Raw genomic sequence first — 15026 nt, forward strand, 5'->3', positions numbered from 1 at the left:
GAACATAACTTCAAAGCTATCAGCCCAAAGAAAAAAAAGTGCCGCACCACCACCGGGTGGGCTCTAAACTCCAACGTTTCGGTTAACAGCCGATCGCGCTAGCCAATTGCGCCCAGGAGACAGTTCTGCTCCACTCTCACCCCCATCAGAACATATCTTCAAAGCTATCAGCCCAAAGAAAAAAAGCGCCGCACCACCACCGGGTGGGCTCTAAACTCCTACCTTTCGGTTAACAGCCGATCGCGCTAGCCAATTGCGCCCAGGAGACAGTTCTGCTCCACTCTCACGACCATCAGAACATATCTTCAAAGCTATCAGCCCAAAGAAAAAAAGCGCCGCACCACCGCCGGGTGGGCTCGAACATCCAAGTTTTCGGTTAAAAGCCGATCGCGCTAGCCAATTGCGCCACGGAGATAGTCCTGCTCCACTCTCACCACCATCAGAACAAATCTTCAAAGCTATCAGCGCAAAGAAAAAAGCAACACACCCCTCCCGGGAGGGCTCGAACCTCCAACTTTTCGGTTAACAGCCGATCGCGCTAGCCAATTGCGCCACAGAGACAGTCCTGCTCCACTCTCACCACCGTCAGAACATTTCTTCAGAGCTATCAGCCCAAAGAAAAAAAGCGCCGCACCACCACCGGGTGGGCTCGAAACACCAACCTTTCGGTTAACAGCTGATCGCGCTAGCCAATTGCGCCGCGGAGACAGTCGTACTCCACTCTCACCACCATCAGAACATATCTTCAAAGCTATCAGCCCAAAGAAAAAAAGCGCCGCACCACCACCGGGTGGGCTCGAACCTCCAACCGTTCGGTTAACAGCCCATCGCACTAGCCAATTGTGCCACGGAGACAGCCGTGCTCCACTCTCACCACCATCAGAACACATCTTGAAAGCTATCAGCGCAAAGAAAAAAGCAACACACCCCTCCCGGGAGGGCTCGAACCTTCAACTTTTCGGTTAACAGCCGATCGCGCTAGCCAATTGCGCCACGGAGACAGTCCTGCTCCACTCTCACCACCGTCAGAACATTTCTTCAGAGCTATCAGCCCAAAGAAAAAAAAGCGCCGCACCACCACCGGGTGGGCTCGAACCTCCAAACTTTCGGTTAACAGCCGATCGCGCTAGCCAATTGCGCCACGGAGACAGTCGTGCTCCACTGTCCTCACCGTCAGAACATATCTTCAAAGCTATCAGCGCAAAGAAAAAGCAACACACAACTCCCGGGAGGGCTGCAAACCCCAACCTTTCTGTTAACAGCCGATCGCACTAGCCAATTGCGCCACGGAGACAGTCCTGCTCCACTCTCACCACCAGTAGAACATATCGTCAAAGCTAACAGCCCAAAGAAAAAAAGCGCCGCACCACCACCAGGTGGGCTCGAACCTCCAACCTTTCGTTTAACAGCCGATTGTGCTAGCCGATCGCGCCACGGAGACAGTCGTGCTCCACTCTCACCATCATGGGAACATATCTTCAAAGCTATCAGCGCAAAGAAAAAAAGCGCAACACCACCACCAGGTGGGCTCGAACCTCCAACTTTCGGTTAACAGCCGATCGCGCTAGCCGATTGCGGCACGGAGACAGTCCTGCTCCACTCTCACCACCATCAGAACATATCTTCAAAGCTATCAGCCCACAGAAAAAAAAGCGCCGCACCACGATCGGGTGGGCTCGAACCTCGAACCTTTCGGCTAACAGCTGAACGCGCTAGCCAATTGCGCCACGGAGACAGTCGTGCTCCGCTCTCCCCACCCTCAGAACATATCTTCAAAGCTATCAGCCCAAAGAAAAAAAAGCGCCGCACCACCACCGGGTGGGCTCGAACCTCCAACCTTTCGGTAAAGAGTCGATGCCGCTAGCCATTTGCGCCACGGAGACAGTCGTGCTCCACTCTCTCCACCGTCAGAACATTTCTTCAGAGCTATCAGCCCAAAGAAAAAAAGCGCCGCGCCACCACCGGGTGGGCTTGAACCTCCAACCTTGCCGTTAACAGCCGATCGCGCTAGCCAATTGCGCCACGGAGACAGTCGTGCTCCACTCTCACCACCATCAGAACATATCTTCAAAGCTATCAGCGCAAAGAAAAAAGCAACACACCACTCCCGGGAGGGCTCGAAACTCCATCCTTTCGGTTAACAGCCGATCGCGCTAGCTAATTGCGCCACGGAGACAATCCTGCTCCACTCTCACCACCATCAGAACATAACTTCAAAGCTATCAGCCCAAAGAAAAAAAAGCGCCGCACCACCACCGGGTGGGCTCTAAACTCCAACCTTTCGGTTAACAGCCGATCGCGCTAGCCAATTGCGCCCAGGAGACAGTTCTGCTCCACTCTCACCACCATCAGAACATATCTTCAAAGCTATCAGCCCAAAGAAAAAAAGCGCCGCACCACCGCCGGGTGGGCTCGAACATCCAAGTTTTCGGTTAAAAGCCGATCGTGCTAGCCAATTGCGCCACGGAGATAGTCCTGCTCCACTCTCACCACCATCAGAACATATCTTCAAAGCTATCAGCGCAAAGAAAAAAGCAACACACCCCTCCCGGGAGGGCTCGAACCTCCAACTTTTCGGTTAACAGCCGATCGCGCTAGCCAATTGCGCCACGGAGACAGTCCTGCTCCACTCTCACCACCGTCAGAACATTTCTTCAGAGCTATCAGCCCAAAGAAAAAAAGCGCCGCACCACCACCGGGTGGGCTCGAAACACCAACCTTTCGGTTAACAGCTGATCGCGCTAGCCAATTGCGCCGCGGAGACAGTCGTACTCCACTCTCACCACCCTCAGAACATATCTTCAAAGCTATCAGCCCAAAGAAAAAAAAAGCGCCGCACCACCGCCGGGTGGGCTCGAACATCCAAGTTTTCAGTTAAAAGCCGATCGCGCTGGCTAATTGCGCCACGGAAATAGTCCTGCTCCACTCTCACCACCATCAGAACATATCTTCAAAGCTATCAGCCCAAAGAAAAAAAAGCGCCGCACCACCACCGGGTGGGCTCGAACCTCCAACCGTTCGGTTAACAGCCCATCGCACTAGCCAATTGTGCCACGGAGACTGTCGTGCTCCACTCTCACCACCATCAGAACATATCTTCAAAGCTATAAGCGCAAAGAAAAAAGACACACCCCTCCCGGGAGGGCTCGAACCTCCAACTTTACGGTTAACAGCCGATCGCGCTAGCCAATTGCGCCACGAAGACAGTCCTGCTCCACTCTCACCACCGTCAGAACATTTCTTCAGATCTATCAGCCCAAAGAAAAAAAAGCGCCGCACCACCACCGGGTGGGCTCGAACCTCCAGCCTTTCCGTTAACAGCCGACAGCGCTAGCCAACTGCCCCACGGTGACAGTCGTGCTCCACTGTCACCACCGTCAGAACATTTCTTCAAAGCTATCAGCCCAAAGAAAAAAAAGCGCCGCACCACCACCGGGTGGGCTCGAACCTCCAACCTTTCGGTTAACAGCCGATCGTGCTAGCCAATCGCCCCACGGAGACAGTCGTGCTCCACTCTCACCACCGTCAGAACATATCTTGAAAGCTATCAGCGCAAAGAAAAAAGCAACACACAACTCCCGGGAGGGCTCGAAACCCCAACCTTTCGGTTAACAGTCGATCGCGCTAGCCAATTGCGCCAAGGAGACAGTCCTGCTTCACTCTCACCACCAGTAGAACATATCGTCAAAGCTATCAGCCCAAAGAAAAAAAGCGCCGCACCACCACCGGGTGGGCTCGAACCTCCAACCTTTCGGTTAGCAGCTGATTGCGCTAGCCAATTGCGCCAAGGAGACAGTCCTGCTTCACTCTCACCACCAGTAGAACATATCGTCAAAGCTATCAGCCCAAAGAAAAAAAGCGCCGCACCACCACCGGGTGGGCTCGAACCTCCAACCTTTCGGTTAACAGCTGATTGCGCTAGCCAATTGCGCCACGGAGACAGTCGTGCTGCACTCTCACCACCATCAGAACATATCTTCAAAGCTATCAGCGCTAAGAAAATAAAGCGCCGCACCACCACCGGGTGGGCTCGAACCTCCAACTTTTCGGTTAACAGCCGATCGCGCTAGCCGATTGCGGCAAGGAGACAGTCCTGCTCCACTCTCACCACCATCAGAACATATTAAAATAGAGGTGTTGTACGTCGAGAAAGGTTCAGACGTAGCTTGGCAAAATGTCCTTTATCAGGCAGGTCTGGCTAATGGCGAGCGGCGTGCGCGAGCTACTACTGCAGCCACCGATCATCATCGTCTTCTTCGTTGCCAGCAGAGCGTCCGTTACTCAGATTCATTAATTCATTACAATTACTCCCCGCGAAATAAGGAGCCATCCTGGCGACCTATGGACAAGTAAACACGGGAGGGTCGTAGCAGGGCTTAAGTCTCGAGACGTGGACAATTTCCTGGCCACGACGACGTTGGTCAGAAGATGGTTCTAGTTGCTCGATGAGGTAATTCACCGTTGACGTTTTTTGTAGCACACGATATGGGCCGTGATACTTGGGGACCAACTTGGTAGAAAGGCCAGGTGTAGCAGAAGGAACATGCAGCCAGACGAGTGAACCTGGATCGTAGGAAGTAGTGTTATTTGATGCGTCATGGTGGTGCTTTTGGCGTCCTTGGTCTTGGGTTGTGAATGATCTTGCCAGTTGGCGGCATTCCTCGGCGTATGTAGCGGCTTGAGACAAAGTCGTGGACTCTGAGGAGTCAGGTTTGTACGAAAGAATGGTGTCCATAGTGCAAGAAGGTTCGCGTCCGTAAAGGAGGAAAAAAGGAGAGAACCCAGTAGTGCTTTGAATGGCGGTATTATAAGCGAACGTGATAAACGGGAGCACTCGGTCCCAATTGGAGTGGTCTGACGAGATATACATAGACAGCATGTCACCAAGGGTGCGGTTGAAGCGCTCTGTCATTCCATTGGTCTGGGGATGATAGGCGCTTGTAGTGCGGTGAACGACGTGGCACTCACGCAGCAATGCTGTGATGACGTCTGACAAGAATACGCGACCACGATCGCTCAGTAACTCCCGAGGTGCTCCATGACGTAACACGATGTTGTGAAGAACGAAAGTCGCAACGTCTTTTGCTGTAGACGAGGGAAGGGATGAAGTTTCGGCATACCGCGTGAGATGGTCGACGGCAACTATGATCCAGCGGTTACCGTCAGCAGTGTTGGGAAGGGGACCATAGATATCGATGCCGACGCGGTCGAATGGTCGGGATGGGCATGGTAAGGGTAGCAAGGTACCGCTGGCGTGACAAGGGGGAGTTTTTCGTCTCTGGCACGTCGAGCAGGCCCGAACGTATTGTCGTATAAAACGGTACATGCCACGCCAGTAATATCGGAGACGTATGCGAGAATAAGTCTTCAGGAAACCTGCGTGGCCACATTGGGGGTCGTCATGAAACGTGGAACAAATTTCGGATCGCAGATGACGTGGAATCACGAGTAGCCACTGACGTCCACCGGGTGCGTAGTTGCGTCGGTACAGCACGTCGTCGCGAGTGGCGAAGTGCTCCACTTGCCGACGCAACGTGCGAGAAGGGGGGGAAGCCGTCCGCCCAGCCAGGATGTCTAGAATCGAAGCAACCCAAGGGTCCTTGCGTTGCTCAGATGGCATGTCGGCGATGGTGACGGCAGTGGCATCACAGGTTAGACTTTCGCAGCAGTCCGGGTCAGGGGGTAGAGGCGAACGGGATAGGGCGTCTGCGTCCGAATGTTTCCGGCCGGAGCGATAGACCACGCGAATATTATATTCTTGGAGGCGTAATGCCCATCGGGCGAGGCGACCGCTCGGATCCTTCAATGACGACAACCAGCAGAGGGCGTGGTGGTCAGTCACGACGTCAAAAGGGCGCCCGTATACGTAAGGTCGAAATTTTTCTATCGCCCAAATAATGGCAAGGCATTCCTTTTCAGTGACAGAATAGTTGCTTTCGGCTTTGCTAAGAGTTCGGCTTGCGTAGGCAACCACGTACTCTTGAAAGCCGTCTTTCTTTTGTGCAAGAATAGCGCCTAGCCCGACACCACTAGCGTCGGTGTGGATCTCTGTGGGTGCCGATGGGTCGTAGTGTCGCAGAATAGGCGGCGACGTGAGGAGGCGGCGCAGTTCATTGAAAGAGTCGTCACAGGTGGCAGACCAGGCTGAAAGGTCTCTGGAGCCGGCGAGGAGCTTGGTCAAAGGAGCGATGATCGTCGCGAAATTGCGGACGAAGCGCCGGAAGTAAGAGCAAAGGCCTATGAAGCTTCGGAGCTCTTTCATGGTGGTCGGTTTGGGAAACGCTGAAACTGCTGTAAGTTTGGCAGGGTCAGGAAGAATGCCGTCTTTTGAAACCACGTGGCCAAGGATCGTAAGCTTTCGAGCGGCGAAATTGCACTTCTTCAGATTCAGTTGCAGCCCCGCGGCAGAAATACACGCGAGGACTCTCTCGAGGCGGGTTAAATGGGTTGCAAAATCAGCTGAAAAGACGACAATATCATCTAAATAACAAAGGCAAACGTTCCATTTGAGGCCTCGAAGGATAGAGTCCATCATCCGCTCGAAAGTAGCTGGCGCGTTGCAGAGGCCGAAGGGCATGACTGTGAATTCGTAAAGCCCGTCGGGCGTGATGAAAGCAGTTTTTTCGCGATCGGCCTCTGCCATGGGTACCTGCCAGTATCCAGAGCGGAGATCTAAAGAAGAGAAAAATTCGGCTCCCTGTAGGCAGTCCAAGGCATCGTCAATGCGTGGCAGCGGATAAACATCCTTGCGCGTGATTCGGTTGAGACGCCGGTAGTCCACGCAAAACCTGATGGATCCGTCCTTCTTCTTCACCAACACAACTGGAGAGGCCCAGGGACTGCTTGACGGTTCTATTATGCCACGTGTCAGCATGTCGTCAACCTGTTCATTGATGGCACGGCGTTCAGTAGTTGACACACGATATGGACGCTGCCGTAATGGCGTCTCTTGACCGGTATCTATACGGTGAACAACAGATGACGCTCGACCTAAGGAAGGCTGATTGTGGTCAAACGAGGCTCGAAAACGCTGTAGGAGCTTGATCAGCTGTTTCTGCTGCCCAGGCGTGAGGTTACAATCGATGGACTTGCGGAATACATCCATAGGTTCATTAGCGTCAGTTGCGGGTGTAATGGCACAAGTCGGTAGAAATGGCTTGTCTGGATAGATCGGGTCTTCGAAAATACAATTTAAGGTCTCGAGGCTTCCCAGACACTCACCGCGTAGCAGGATGTACGGGCAAGCAGAAACGTTGCACGCATAAAGTACCGCCGAACCATTGGAAAAGTTGATGACGGCAAACGGGAGGACAATGGTTCGGTGTTGCACCCTAGCTATAGTTGGTTGGAACAGGAGCGTCGAGTTAGTGGCAGCAGGGGAAAACACAGGCACTAGGACGGCGGACAACGGCGCGATGCGGACGTCAGCTGCGGCAAACACTTTCGAGGGACTGTGGTGGTCGATATCAAGGCACGGATTCGTCAACGTGAGTTCAGCACGAGCGCAGTCGACGAGGGCCTGATGGGTAGAAAGGAAATCCCATCCTAGTATGACGTCGTAAGATGAACGTGGGAGAACAACAAAGTTGACGGCGTACCAAACATCTTGAATAAGAACGCGTGCTGTGCACTGAGCTGTCGGCGCGATGAAATGGGAGGTGGCTGTACGCAGAGCAAGATTCGTAAGCGGCGTTGTAACTTTTCTCAAATCGCGACACAGTTTTTCACTAATTACAGAAACGACGGCGCCTGTGTCGACAAGTGCACGTACAGCAACACCTTCTACTAGCACATCAATTTCGTTGGTCGGACAAAGAGGAGGTCTTAGAAAGTTCGACGACGACGCAGTTCTTGCCTCCGGAACTGCGGCTGTCAGTTTTCCTCTCGAGCGGGGCTCGTGCGCCGAAGCATCGGGGAGACAGATCGGCGACGGGGTGGTAATGACCGGCGAGAATCGACGGGGCGTCGTGGGGACAATGAGTCGGTGATAGAAGAAGATGGTCGCTGGGGATTCTGGGCAGCCTGGTAATTTGCAGAATTCCCATGGTCTGGAGGCTGGAAGTTGCGACGGCGACAGTAGCGTGCTATATGTCCCACGAAACCACATGCGAAACAGATGGGTCGATTATCCGAGGTGCGCCATGGGTTAACGACAGAAGGTGCAGTGGGCGAAACGGGATGGGGTGCCGTGTATGTAGGCAGCGTCGTAGGGTAGGAGGACCCGGTGCCCCGGTATGCGCCAGAGACAGGTGGGGCTGGGGTCTAGCAACGACGGCAGCGTAGGTCAGCGGTGTAGGGACAGGTGGCGATGGAGGCAGTGCTTGCGTGACCTGTGTCTCAATGACCTGGCGTAGACGTGGGTCTAACGAGGTCACTGGCGCGGATGCTTCGGCCACAAGAGAAAGCTGACGCGCAACTTCCTCACGAATGAATTGTTTGATTTGGGGCAGTAAGACGGTGTGATCAGCAGCGACGTCGTGTACGAGGGCGGAAACTTCAGCCGTATCTTCTGCGGCCCTGCGCGTCGAGACACGCTGCTTACGCAACTCGTCGTACTCCTGACAGAGCTGGACAACATCGGTGACGGTCTGTGGATTCCTGGCGACGAGCATCTGGAAGGTGTCGTCGTCAACTCCTTTGATGATGTGCTTGATTTTGTCGCGTTCGATTAGAGATTCATCGACGCGCTTGCAAAGGGACAAGACATCTTCAATGTAACTCGTAAAGGTCTCGTCCCTGCGCTGGACTCGACTACGGAGACGCTGTTCCGCGCGAAGCCGGCGCACGGCGGGACGGCCGAAGACCGCGGAGATGGTGGTCTTGAAGGCGGACCAGTTGGTAATTTCGCCTTCGTGGTTCTTGAACCAGAGGCTGGCCACATCATCGAGGTAAAAGCGCACGTTTGTGAGCTGGTCGCAGGCGTTCCACTTGTTGGAAGCGCTTACGATTTCGTACTCGACGAGCCAGTCCTCGACGTCTTGTTCATCGTTGCCGCGAAAAATTGGTGGGTCGCGTTGCCGAGGCGCGCCAGTACAGTAGACTGTCGTTGGTAAGGCAGCTTGAGAAGGGCCAGGAGCAGTCATGGTGAACGGTGAGGGTAGCGTCCGATTGTGAAGTTCCAGGTTGATGGGAACCCCGGCTCCTCCACCACTTAAAATAGAGGTGTTGTACGTCGAGAAAGGTTCAGACGTAGCTTGGCAAAATGTCCTTTATCAGGCAGGTCTGGCTAATGGCGAGCGGCATGCGCGAGCTACTACTGCAGCCACCGATCATCATCGTCTTCTTCGTTGCCAGCAGAGCGTCCGTTACTCAGATTCATTAATTCATTACAATATCTTCAAAGCTATCAGCCCAAAGAAAAAAAAGCGCGGCACCACCGCCGGGTGGGCTCGAACATCCAAGTTTTCGGTTAAAAGCCGATCGCGCTAGCCAATTGCCCCACGGTGACAGTCGTGCTCCACTGCCACCACCGTCAGAACATATCGTCAAAGCTATCAGCCCAAAGAAAAAAAGCGCCGCACCACCACCGGGTGGGCTCGAAACTCCAAACTGTCGGTTAACAGCCGAGCGCGCTAGCCAGTTGCGCCACGGAGACAGTCCTGCTCTACTCTCCCCACCATCGGAACATATCTTCAAACCTCTCAGCCCAAAGAAAAAAAAGCGCCGCACCACCACCGGGTGGGCTCGAACCTCCGACCTTTCGGTTAACAGCCGATCGCGCTAGCCAATTGCGCCACGGAGACCGTCGTGCTCCACTCTCACCACCGTAAGAACATATCTTCAAAGCTATCAGCGCAAAGAAAAAAGCAACACACCAAACCCGGGAGGGCTCGAAACCCCAACCTTTCGGTTAACAGCCGATCGCGCTAGCCTATTGCGCCACGGAGACTGTCCTGCTCCACTCTCAGCACCAGTAGATCATATCGTCAAAGCTATCAGCCCAAAGAAAAAAAAGCGCTGCACCACAACCGGGTGGGCTCGAACCCCCAACCTTTTGGTTAACAGCCGATTGCGCTAGCCAATTGCGCCACGGAGACAGTCGTGCTCCACTCTCAACACCATCAGAACATATCTTCAAAGCTATCAGCGCAAAAAAAAAGCGCCGTACCACCACCGGGTGGGCTGAAACCTCCAACTTTTCGGTTAACAGCCGATCGCGCTAGCCGATTGCGGCACGGAGACAGTCCTGCTCCACTCTCACCACCATCAGAACATATCTTCAAAGCTATCAGCCCACAGAAACAAAAGCGCCGCACCACCACCGGGTGGGCTCGAACCTCCAAACTTTCGGTTAACAGCCGGTCGCGCTAGCCAATTGCGCCACGGAGACAGTCGTATTCCACTTTAATCACCGTCAGAACATATCTTCAAAGCTATCAGCGCAAAGAAAAAGCAACACACAACTCCCGGGAGGGCTGCAAACCCCAACCTTTCGGTTAACAGCCTATCGCACTAGCCAATTGCGCCACGGAGACAGTTCTGCTCCACTCTCACCACCATCAGAACATATCTTCAAAGCTATCAGCCCAAAGAAAAAAAGCGCCGCACCACCGCCGGGTGGGCTCGAACATCCAAGTTTTCGGTTAAAAGCCGATCGCGCTAGCCAATTGCGCCACGGAGATAGTCCTGCTCCACTCTCACCACCATCAGAACATATCTTCAAAGCTATCAGCGCAAAGAAAAAAGCAACACACCCCTCCCGGGAGGGCTCGAACATCCAAGTTTTCGGTTAAAAGCCGATCGCGCTGGCTAATTGCGCCACGGAGATAGTCCTGCTCCACTCTCACCACCATCAGAACATATCTTCAAAGCTATCAGCCCAAAGAAAAAAAAGCGCCGCACCACCACCGGGTGGGATCGAACCTCCAACCGTTCGGTTAACAGCCCATCGCACTAGCCAATTGTGCCACGGAGACAGTCGTGCTCCACTCTCACCACCATCAGAACATATCTTCAAAGCTATCAGCGCAAAGAAAAAAGCAACACACCCCTCCCGGGAGGGCTCGAACCTCCAACTTTACGGTTAACAGCCGATCGCGCTAGCCAATTGCGCCACGAAGACAGTACTGCTCCACTCTCTCCACCGTCAGAACATTTCTTCAGAGCTATCAGCCCAAAGAAAAAAAAAGCGCCGCACCACCACTGGGTGGGCTCGAACCTCCAGCCTTTCCGTTAACAGCCGACAGCGCTAGCCAATTGCCCCACGGTGACAGTCGTGCTCCACTGTCACCACCGTCAGAACATTTCTTCAAAGCTATCAGCCCAAAGAAAAAAAAGCGCCGCAACACCACCGGGTGGGCTCGAACCTCCAACCTTTTGGTTAACAGCCGATCGTGCTAGCCAATCGCCCCACGGAGACAGTCGTGCTCCACTCTCACCACCGTCAGAACATATCTTCAAAGCTATCAGCGCAAAGAAATAAGCAACACATAACTCCCGGGAGGGCTCGAAACCCCAACCTTTCGGTTAACAGTCGATCGCGCTAGCCAATTGCGCCACGGAGACAGTCCTGCTTCACTCTCACCACCAGTAGAACATATCGTCAAAGCTATCAGCCCAAAGAAAAAAAGCGCCGCACCACCACCGGGTGGGCTCGAACCTCCACCCTTTCGGTTAACAGCTGATTGCGCTAGCCAATTGCGCCACGGAGACAGTCGTGCTCCACTCTCACCACCATCAGAACATATCTTCAAAGCTATCAGCGCTAAGAAAATAAAGCGCCGCACCACCACCGGGTGGGCTCGAACCTCCAACTTTTCGGTTAACAGCCGATCGCGCTAGCCGATTGCGGCACGGAGACAGTCCTGCTCCACTCTCACCACCATCAGAACATATCTTCAAGGCTATCAGCCCAAAGAAAAAAAAGCGCGGCACCACCGCCGGGTGGGCTCGAACATCCAAGATTTCGGTTAAAAGCCGATCGCGCTAGCCAATTGCCCCACGGTGACAGTCGTGCTCCACTGCCACCACCGTCAGAACATATCGTCAAAGCTATCAGCCCAAAGAAAAAAAGCGCCGCACCACCACCGGGTGGGCTCAAAACTCCAACCTGTCGGTTAACAGCCGAGCGCGCTAGCCAGTTGCGCCACGGAGACAGTCCTGCTCTACTCTCCCCACCATCGGAACATATCTTCAAACCTCTCAGCCCAAAGAAAAAAAAGCGCCGCACCACCACCGGGTGGGCTCGAACCTCCGACCTTTCGGTTAACAGCCGATCGCGCTAGCCAATTGCGCCACGGAGACAGTCGTGCTCCACTCTCACCACCGTAAGAACATATCTTCAAAGCTATCAGCGCAAAGAAAAAAGCAACACACAACACCCGGGAGGGCTCGAAACCCCAACCTTTCGGTTAACAGCCGATCGCGCTAGCCAATTGCGCCACGGAGACTGTCCTGCTCCACTCTCAGCACCAGTAGATCATATCGTCAAAGCTATCAGCCCAAAGAAAAAAAAGCGCTGCACCACAACCGGGTGGGCTCGAACCCCCAACCTTTTGGATAACAGCCGATTGCGCTAGCCAATTGCGCCACGGAGACAGTCGTGCTCCACTCTCAACACCATCAGAACATATCTTCAAAGCTATCAGCGCAAAAAAAAAGCGCCGTACCACCACCGGGTGGGCTCGAACCTCCAACTTTTCGGTTAACAGCCGATCGCGCTAGCCGATTGCGGCACGGAGACAGTCCTGCTCCACTCTCACCACCATCAGAACATATCTTCAAAGCTATCAGCCCACAGAAACAAAAGCGCCGCACCACCACCGGGTGGGCTCGAACCTCCAAACTTTCGGTTAACAGCCGGTCGCGCTAGCCAATTGCGCCACGGAGACAGTCGTATTCCACTCTAATCACCGTCAGAACATATCTTCAAAGCTATCAGCGCAAAGAAAAAGCAACACACAACTCCCGGGAGGGCTGCGAACCCCAACCTTTCGGTTAACAGCCGATCGCACTAGCCAATTGCGCCACGGAGACAGTCGTGCTCCACTCTCACCACCAGTAGAACATATCGTCAAAGCTATCAGCCCAAAGAAAAAAAGCGCCGCACCACCACCAGGTGGGCTCGAACCTCCAACCTTTCGTTTAACAGCCGATTGCGCTAGCCGATCGCGCCACGGAGACAGTCGTGCTCCACTCTCACCACCATGAGAACATATCTTCAAAGCTATCAGCGCAAAGAAAAAAAGCGCAACACCACCACCAGGTGGGCTCGAACCTCCAACTTTCGGTTAACAGCCGATCGCGCTAGCCGATTGCGGCACGGAGACAGTCCTGCTCCACTCTCACCACCATCAGAACATATCTTCAAAGCTATCAGCCCACAGAAAAAAAAAGCGCCGCACCACGATCGGGTGGGCTCGAACCTCGAACCTTTCGGCTAACAGCTGATCGCGCTAGCCAATTGCGCCACGGAGACAGTCGTGCTCCGCTCTCACCACCCTCAGAATATATCTTCAAAGCTATCAGCCCAAAGAAAAAAAAAGCGCCGCACCACCACCGGGTGGGCTCGAACCTCCGACCTTTCGGTTAAGAGTCGATGCCGCTAGCCATTTGCGCCACGGAGACAGTCGTGCTCCACTCTCACCACCGTCAGAACATTTCTTCAGAGCTATCAGCCCAAAGAAAAAAAAGCGCCGCGCCACCACCGGGTGGGCTTGAACCTCCAATTTTGCCGTTAACAGGTGATCGCGCTAGCCAATTGCGACACAAAGACAGTCGTGCCCCACTTTCACCACCATCAGAACATATGTTCAAAGCTATCAGCGCAAAGAAAAAAGCAACACACCACTCCCGGGAGGGCTCGAAACTCCATCCTTTCGGTTAACAGCCGATCGCGCTAGCTAATTGCGCCACGGAGACAATCCTGCTCCACTCTCACCACCATCAGAACATAACTTCAAAGCTATCAGCCCAAAGAAAAAAAAGCGCCGCACCACCACCGGGTGGGCTCTAAACTCCAACCTTTCGGTTAACAGCCGATCGCGCTAGCCAAATGCGCCCAGGAGACAGTTCTGCTGCACTCTCACCACCATCAGAACATATCTTCAAAGCTATCAGCCCAAAGAAAAAAAGCGCCGCACCACCGCCGGGTGGGCTCGAACATCCAAGTTTTCGGTTAAAAGCCGATCGCGCTAGCCAATTGCGCCACGGAGATAGTCCTGCTCCACTCTCACCACCATCAGAACATATCTTCAAAGCTATCAGCGCAAACAAAAAAGCAACACACCCCTCCCGGGAGGGCTCGAACCTCCAACTTTTCGGTTAACAGCCGATCGCGCTAGCCAATTGCGCCACAGAGACAGTCCTGCTCCACTCTCACCACCGTCAGAACATTTCTTCAGAGCTATCAGCCCAAAGAAAAAAAGCGCCGCACCACCACCGGGTGGGCTCGAAACACCAACCTTTCGGTTAACAGCTGATCGCGCTAGCCAATTGCGCCGCGGAGACAGTCGTACTCCACTCTCAGCACCCTCAGAACATATCTTCAAAGCTATCAGCCCAAAGAAAAAAAAGCGCCGCACCACCGCCGGGTGGGCTCGAACATCCAAGTTTTCGGTTAAAAGCCGATCGCGCTGGCTAATTGCGCCACGGAGATAGTCCTGCTCCACTCTCACCACCATCAGAACATATCTTCAAAGCTATCAGCCCAAAGAAAAAAAAAGCGCCGCACCACCACCGGGTGGGATCGAACCTCCAACCGTTCGGTTAACAGCCCATCGCACTAGCCAATTGTGCCACGGAGACAGTCGTGCTCCACTCTCACCACCATCAGAACATATCTTCAAAGCTATCAGCGCAAAGAAAAAAGCAACACACCCCTCCCGGGAGGGCTCGAACCTCCAACTTTACGGTTAACAGCCGATCGCGCTAGCCAATTGCGCCACGAAGACAGTCCTGCTCCACTCTCACCACCGTCAGAACATTTCTTCAGAGCTATCAGCCCAAAGAAAAAAAAAGCGCCGCACCACCACCGGGTGGGCTCGAACCTCCAGCCTTTCTGTTAACAGCCGACAGCGCTAGCCAAT

Source organism: Rhipicephalus microplus, unplaced genomic scaffold, assembly GCF_043290135.1.
Source record: "Rhipicephalus microplus isolate Deutch F79 unplaced genomic scaffold, USDA_Rmic scaffold_38, whole genome shotgun sequence".
In the NCBI taxonomy this organism is placed as follows: domain Eukaryota; kingdom Metazoa; phylum Arthropoda; class Arachnida; order Ixodida; family Ixodidae; genus Rhipicephalus; species Rhipicephalus microplus.